Source organism: Polypterus senegalus, unplaced genomic scaffold, assembly GCF_016835505.1.
Source record: "Polypterus senegalus isolate Bchr_013 unplaced genomic scaffold, ASM1683550v1 scaffold_8099, whole genome shotgun sequence".
NCBI lineage: Eukaryota > Metazoa > Chordata > Cladistia > Polypteriformes > Polypteridae > Polypterus > Polypterus senegalus.
Genome location: NW_024382217.1, coordinates 610 through 9,318, shown reverse-complemented (window position 1 = coordinate 9,318; position 8,709 = coordinate 610). Strand labels below are relative to the sequence as shown.

The 8,709-nt window shown below is 37.1% G+C and overlaps 1 long non-coding RNA gene across 1 annotated transcript; it reads left to right on the top strand.

The window, feature by feature from the left end:
* Positions 1–2,648: 2,648 nt before the first annotated feature.
* On the top strand, positions 2,649–7,819 carry LOC120521020. The gene is made up of 4 exons (XR_005631961.1): positions 2,649–2,710; positions 2,801–3,122; positions 7,477–7,518; positions 7,748–7,819. It is a non-coding gene; the product is annotated as an uncharacterized LOC120521020 (long non-coding RNA).
* The last annotated feature ends 890 nt before the right edge of the window (positions 7,820–8,709 follow it).

The following is an 8,709-nucleotide window of genomic DNA, read 5'->3' as shown; positions in this document are numbered from 1 at the left end:
CTTGTGTTGCAGGATCTGTATATGGTGTGAGAAGAAACGGTAGACATGGGTATCCTCTGTCACCAAGCAGCACACCAGGAAAAATTCCTATAATGGAAAGTAGACACATTAGACTGTAGTATAATAAACTATAGTATATTTGTGAATTTTAGTTGACTTGTCTTGTCTGAGGCTTTGAGCCAGTGAAGACTCGCGAAAAATTCTGGCATCATGTACTGATCCTGGCCATTTTGCCACAATGTTTGAAATTAGATGTTCAGCAGTGCATACCATCTGAAACATTTTAGGAAATGGTAATGACATACATTGCTAATGTTGGACGATTACACTTTCACCTCTTGTATATAAATGTGAGATATTATCAGTACTTACCTGTACATTAATACTGTGATATGATTTGCGGTTTATGGTCTGTTGGACCTGCTGGAGCCTTTATCCTCACGTGTGTACAGTCAATGGCTCCAATGACGTTAGGAAAGCCTGACAAATTAAATTCAGTTACTTATCAGGTAATGATTTATGTGCTGTAAATGAGTAGATGTTTAAAGATTAAGCACCATTAATTCCAAAGAAAGTTTCCTTAATGGCAAGAATTCCTCGGTGGCCAGGAAAGGTAATGAATATATTTAAAAGGACTTTAATGCAACGCAAACCTTCCTGATTTCACGGCACACTGTAGCTTTGCTTAAATGTTCAGCATCCCCACACTGTACAGAAATGAACCACTGGCAAAATAACGCAAAGCGAAACACAAAGACTGTGCAACCGTCAGGGCTTTAGAGCGACGTGTGTTTTAGAAATGTAAGGTTCCAATAACTGACACAAATATGCAATACTGTGTCTACTAAATCTATAGCGCTCGTATAAATAATCATCCGCAAAATGCAACGGATCTATCCTGGGCCGAAGTAATTGTGGAACCTGTTGCCTTAAAGCTCTACGAATGAGCCTCGCTCCCTCATCAACTGGATTATGAATACATGGGCACGCCATGGTTATTCATGTAAAAGCCTTCAATGCACTCCTTGTCATTTTATACTTTCTAAGTAATTAGAATCGCCTGCATGTAATCTGTAATAATTTTATATTGGAGGGTCGATGTGTGCGAAAGAGGAGTGAACAGCAGCAGAATAATCCCAGCCCTGCAGAATGTCGTGCTGTGACATGGCTTGTCCAATCATATTCATCAAGCTAAACTAAGCTTCACAACTAACCTGCCACGGAGCAGGCTTGTCCAAGAGCATATGTTGGCATAGTAATTAAGCAGAGCTTCAGGTTAGCCTCGTTCGTGGAACCGAATTTCGAGAAATTAAACCGGGATTATCGAAATAAACCTGGATTTTGAGGTTAGCTCGCTTCGTGGAACAGCTGCTCCCGTACTCCCTAAAACTGATGTTTTGATCCATCCGTAAGTATATGAGCATATCCTGCCCACTTGTTTCTGTTCCAATAGGGTATCATCCATAGCAGGATCTCCTATAGGAGCCCAAGAAGGAACTATTGCTCGAATAAAAGAAGATATAATGTTATCAGATAATTAGTTAATACTTTTACAGAATCCCGTAGCTCATTAGCCGAATCTTTTTGAGAATCATACTCCCAACTTTAATTTAATATATTATACTCAAAAGAAATTTTCCTGGCACTTTAATCTTGCTCACAGGTTAAGGTCTAATTGGATTCTTCTCATTTCAAGAGGCAACCCTCCTGCCTCCACTTGTAAAGCTGTAACTGGAGTCGTTGGGAATGCTCCCAAACATGACCGTAAAGCCTGAACTTGATATCATATCGCGTCTGTACAGCAGGTTCTTCGCTAACTCTGCCTCTTTTCCTACCTACTGTCTTACACTATTCAGTTGTGACCGATCCGTCTCTCATAAATCTAATGAGGCACTGCCTGATACACAACTATTCATTAAACTCATGCGATGCACAAAATAAAGGAGAAATGAACGGCAAAAGTAGGTTGACCCGTTTGAATGAGTTCAATTATGTGAATGCCTTGCGTCATTTACTCTGAAATGGAATGTGTTAGAAAATAGGTTAAATTAATCAATGTGGATTTAAAGAAATTATGTATATATTGAACAACGGTGCCTTATAGCTTTCAAAGGGCGTCGGCTGGGCAACAATTGCATGCTCTTCAAATATTTGCAGTTTTTACCCTTAGGTGTGTCCATGTGACTGTATGACTGTTCTACAATTTGCAGTGTATATTTTAAGGAACACTCTTATATTCAATATAAAGACTAGGCAGCTTGTTTTACATTATTACCTGCTCAGAATCATTTATTTATCTATTTGATATACAGAGACCGGAATTTTGCTCTGGGATTATCTCTGGCTCCCCTCGACTTTAAATGGGAATGGGAAGTGGCATATAAGATAGTTTGAAGAAGAAGTTCAGAAAATGGATGGACTGATTGAAATGTCTATTTGTGTATGTTTGTTTGTTTGAAATCGGAGATTAGTTTCGCTATGTCTGTCAAGTATTTTTACGAAACGTTTTATGCTGCCGTACAATGTCCTATTGTTGTATTTATCGAACCAAATCACAAGTAAGATATCCTTAACCTTATGTCTCTTTTATTGAATTTTATTGCCTGGTTACAGTAAGTGTTTTAATGTGTTCCTATTCATTTACAGGAAATTAGGAAAATGCTTTACAAGTTGGTTTTTCTTTGGCATCTTGCGCAAAGTTCTCAGCATGGTAAGATCTTGATTGATTTTTCACATACTGTGAGTCAAAATGCTCGCGCTCTTTTGCTTATTCAATAAAATGCATTTTAATTTTTGCAAGGTGGCTTGAATGGTTTATGCGAGCCAAACTTCCAAAAGACAGAAGTGAACAGAACTGTTCGTCTTTGCTGTCATATGAAGAAGGAAAGTAGTCCCGAAGTAACTTGGATTCGATGGGTAAAGATGACATCTTACTTATAAATGAGTGGATCATTAATGAAGAAAAGAATCCAGAGCACAGTTTGCGCTTTAGACAAAGTGCAGAAAATGGAAATTTTGCCTAGAGATGGCAAATGTTCAAAAATCAGATTCTGGGATATACGTGTGTACAGTCTTCAGTGACGGGTATCAAGAAACTGGAACAATCAGCCTCGAAGTAACAGGTACAGTATCTTCTAAAGGCACATATTCCTGTGTTTTATTATTCTTATTGCAGGGGACATTCAAAAAGTTTCCGCACATTTTCTTAACTCTTTTTTTTTTGTAAAGAATTTAAACAAATTATATCACTTTTCTACAGTCTCCTTCATTTGCGATGTAATTTTCTCAGAGTTGTACCAACTTTTAAAGCCCGATTACTAGTATGAAAATATATAAGTGGGGAAACTTTTGAATGTCCGTCATATTATTTTTCACCTCCTGTAAACTAATAAATGATTAGTTTAATTAACTGATTAAAAACTGTATTTGAAAGTTCATCTTAATTAGAAAGAAAGACCCAATATTATGAAGACTGAAGTTGTGTATGCATTGATGGCAATGAAAACAAGAAAGGAACCATTAAACACTTAATTGTAAGAACTCTTTCATTGACACATACAGAACAAACCTGAAGGAACTTCTTAAGCTAGGAGTGTCACTTGATTACCTCTAGTGAATGTCTTTATTTTTTCAAGGCTACTTTAAAACATTCTCAATCCATACTTTGACTTAGTGCAATTGTAGGGCTGGAGCAAACAAGCCCTATCAGCATTAGGAACAAAACAAGAATTAAACCTGGACAGGGCCCTGGTCTCTCATACGCATACTTGTATCCATTTGTTTTCCCATTGAGTTATTGAGTAGACATTGTACCAAATGAGCAAAATTATAATGTAAGAAAATAATGGAGAGTTTATTTTTAAAGTCAAATCCTACTTGAAATTACTCCAAAAATGGTTGTGAAGAATTTGTAATTAATGTCAATCTAAGGAAAGATAACTACATATCTTTTCCCAAAAAGATCTTAATTTAGAACATGACCTAGACAAGAGCTACATGACATTGTTCACAGTTAGGGTCCAGGTCTCTGATATATTTTAAATTTTTATCTGGAGAGTTTTTTTGCCCAATGTACAAGTTTAATGTATCCTATTACAAGAGATATAAATAACACATGTAAACATTACACCAATTCTGTATCTTTGACAATAATAACATTCCATATTCTGTGATCCAGTGTTTTGGGAAATTTTTGTAATCGGTTGCCACATGATAGAGTATACAGTGAGTCAAGTTCATCCAGTTCTATGGTGGGTGATATACCACACACTAGAAAGTTACAAATTAAGGTGCAAAAGTGGATCTTCAGAAAAATGATATAGGGGATTAATTTTTACTTCTGAAAGGAACCTTCTACAGGAAGGTTCCAGAAAGAACTTCTAAAACTTACCTTCATAACAAGTTCCAAGTAGCCTATAAACAAGGCTGTTGAAGAATCGAAGAGAGCTTTAGTTTCTAATGTATGATAATATATTAAATATTCCCTAGAACAGTGCCACTACTCTTCTTGAAACAATTGAGGCCGCAGAGCTTGAAATGTGGAAATTGAAATGATGAATGCAGCCGAAGGATGTGATTTTCCTTGTGTTGTGAGGTCTGAGCCAATACAATTTGTGTGTGTGTGTGTGTATATTGTGGTGAGTGGCTGGGGTGGTATTTAACCGGTACACCTGGAAGGACCGAAAAGGGATTATACCACCTCCGGACCACAAGAGGGCAGCTGCCCTGGTTGGTATGGGGACCACGGGAATAGAGCATGGAAGCTCAACCCTATAGGGGCCCGTGCTCACTGCCAGGGGCACCCTGATGCCTGAGGAGCCCTGGCTCTTAGCACTTCGGGTGCACAGCCGGCACTTCCGGCACACCAGGAGTACAGGCAGAAGGTCATTGGGAGGCACCTGGAGCACGTCTGGGTGGGTTTAAAGGGGCCGCCTCCCTCCATTCGAGGGCTGGAGTTGGGTGGAAGAAGGACGGAGCTCGGAGGAGAGGAGGAGGCGGTCAGAAAAGAGAGGAATTGTATGAAGGGCCTGGACTGAGGATGATTGGTGCTGCGGCACCAGGGTGTGTGTGTGTGTTCCACTTTAAATATCAATTCTGAATAAACATGTGTTTGGGTGCAAACCAGCGGTGTCTGCCTGTCTGCGTCCGTGCTGTTCCCCACTATATATAAATATAGGACGTGAAAGTGTCTTTCTGAGAAGATCACGTCTTGTCTCCCTGAACAGGTCTCGTCCCACCCCAAGTTTTTATTTTTTTATATGACAGAGATATGGCCACTCAGGGCAGTCTGAACACATGGGCACACTGGGCAGTTGCCCGGGGAACCATGAGCATAGGGGCCCTATGCTGTATGGTTTACCAATTGAATATAATTTATATGTTGAAATGTGTGTGTTTTTCAAGGCTCATGTTATATTGTTCAAATGCTTGTGTTGATTAATCTTTGCTGTACAGCATGCTTTTTAATGTTTAATCATTGATTTTGTTAGAAGTACCGATACAATAAATATGTTTAATTTTATCAACTATTTCCATTTTTATTCCTGTGAATGGTTGTGTAAGGTAGGGGTCCCAGTGCACTGTTTTGCCCTGGGGGCCTATAATGCTGTTATTTGCCCATCAATGGCTCTACAGTCATTATGATAATACTAATCATGTTCTTGGGTCTCAGCATAATGTTGATTTGGGTCTTCAAATTAACAATTCTATGAACTGCTGCTGTAAACTCTTAAAATAAACCATCCAGAGTGGTTCTTCAGAGCGATGCATAAGTAAAAACATTTTTGGTTTCCAAAACACCCACTAACATGAAGGTTCCAGAAAGAACATTTATTTATTTAGGTCTGTAACCTGGTCCATACAGTAAATAACCATAAATAGATGGTTACAGATTTGTAAAACACCAGTAACTCATGATTTTTAAAGGACTTGCTGCATGAATCACACAGGCTATGTTCAGGTTTTCTTAATCTGTTAGGGTCCTACTAGGTAGTCTACCCAACACAAAAGATTTCAGTTTGTTTTTCTACATATTGGTACGTTTTTAAAAGCATAAAACACTAACTTCATATGCAGATAACTATTCCCAGAATGAAATGATGATTTGTCAAGCAATAGTTCTACGAAGAACACAACCCAGTATAGAGCCATAAAGTGCCATTAAAGAACCAGCATTTTTAAGAGTGTTTAATTAAATTCCACTCCTTGCCTGGGTATTGATAGAGAAGTCTTATTTCCAGTGTTCTCATGGTTGGACATTGATGAGTACTAACAGGAGTTTGAAAATACTAGCGTTCTTATCAATAAGTATTTTCATATGTCGACTAGTATTTTCATAAGCCGATTCTTTATAACAAAATAGAAAAATAAGTAACCAATTTTAACTTTCTTGTTGAACCATTAAGGACATCTTTAAAAATAAAAAAGGAATATACAGTAACTCTGGAAGTTTATTATTATTTTACAGAGGTTTAAGCTCAAACATCTTAACTTTAAGGTAAGCAAAGCATAATTCATCAGGTGAATTTTTATTTCATGGCAGAATCTTCCTTCCTGAAAACAGCTAAATTGTGGACCAGTAATTCTTAAACAAAACATTGCTTTTATTATTTTCATCAAAAATCTTCCCATTATTAAAAAAAAATAGTGTGGGGAGATTAAATTAACATAAGCCATTTGGTCTTAAATAACGTGGCATGTAAAAATTCATTAGTTAACTCATCAGCATCATAACAACAGTAAAGTGCCGAAGATGAAAAATGAATCACAGATCAATTGATGAGGCGAACAAAGCAACAGTCCAAACTGTCAAGAATTAAAGTAAAATACAAGCAAACTGCAAATTTTTAAAAATATTTTAGATCAACAAAATTGTTCCATAATGTCTGGAGATCATGGTAGGGAGATAAGCGGACTAACCAGAGAAATTCAATGTGGAGACTTAGAGAACATGTAAAGCCCACATATGGCCAGGAATCCCATTAAACTCCAAGGGTTTTGACTTGGAAGTATTGCATACAGCATCTCTGGTTACAACAAAGTTTTTACATTCATAATAAAATAGCTAAACTTTAAATTAGCTTTACTTCTATATTAAACAAAAATGGTTTTCTTCATTCAATTTTATAATGTGTTTATGTGTACAGCACATTAAACTTTAACTTGCATAACATATCTGATTACTTCATAATGTAATACTGTCCTGTGTATTTGCTGTTACATTTTAAACACTTTTAAACTTTTCAACTGGAATTATTTTGTGTATCCACATTAACAATTTTAATAAAGTAAATAAACTTAAACAGTTTTGTTTATTTATATTCACCTTTATTATTTTGGTTCTAATGTTTAACTGTTATGGTGATTTTTTTCCACTAATATCATGCAAGCTTAATTTTTCAATTAATTAATTAGAGTCCTACCTGAATGCAAATCAAAAATGGTGAAATGTTCATTTTGAATGTATATGTTTTACAGAATCTCTTGTGCTACATGACCGTAACGGCTGCAGAGCTCATGGTAAATCAATCCCCTTTCTTACCTCCCTCTTAGAATAAAGTAAGTGCAGTTTGTACCAATATGTGAATTCTTTGCCAAAGCCATCCTTCTTACTACGCCATTAATATTCATTTGTTGAGTTTTGGTGTTCTGCTTGTATTATATCACTATTCATGTTGATTTCACCACTTTAAGAGATAACTGTGTCAGTATGGATAATAACAGGATATTGCTCTCTGTTATTTTCTAGGTTGTAAACCGAGTCATCAAGTCCTCATTTTATGTTTGTATGCATTTGCTTTGATACACGTTAAGTTATTGGGTAAGTTCATGTTATGGATACATCTGTCTTCACCATCATTGCCTCTGAATATTATAAATTTAGGGTAAATGTTTTAATGAGTAATGTATTTTAATTTTATTGATTTCAATTAATTCTAATAAAGTACAACTTTCACTCGTTTGCTCAGCATTCCATAATTAACAATATATCTAAATAAAATAGCAAAAATATGTTGCACCTCTTTGTTATTAGATAGATAGATACTTTATTAATCCCAATAGATAGGTAGATACTTTATTAATCCCAAAGGGAAATTCATATAATCCAGCAGCAGTATACTGATACAAAAACAATATTAAATTAAATAGTAATAAAAATGCATGTAAAAGCAGACAATAACTTTACATAATGTTAGCATTTACTCCCCGGATGGAACTGAAGAGTCGCATAGTGTGGGTCTCCTCAGTCTGTCAGTGGAGCTGCTCCTCTGCCTGGAAATGATCCTGTTAAGTGGATGCAGTGGATTCTTCATGATTGTCGCTCTGCCACAGATGTTAAACTGTCCAACTTTACTCCTACAATGGAGCCTGCCTTCTTAATAAGTTTGTCCAGGCGTGAGGCGTCTTTCATCTTTATGCTGCCTCCCCAGCACACCACCGTGTAGAAGAGGGCACTCGCCACAACCGTCTGGTAGAGCATCTGCAGCATCTTACTACAGATGTTGAAGGATGCCAACCTTCTCAGAAAGTATAGTCGGCTCTGACCTTTCTTACATACAGCATCAGTATTGGCAGTCCAGTCCAATTTGTCATCCAGCTGCACTCCCAGATATTTATAGGTCTGCACCCTCTGCACAGTCACCTCTGATGATCACAGGGTCCATGAGGGGCCTGGGCCTCCTAAAATCCACCACCAGCTCCTTGGTCTTG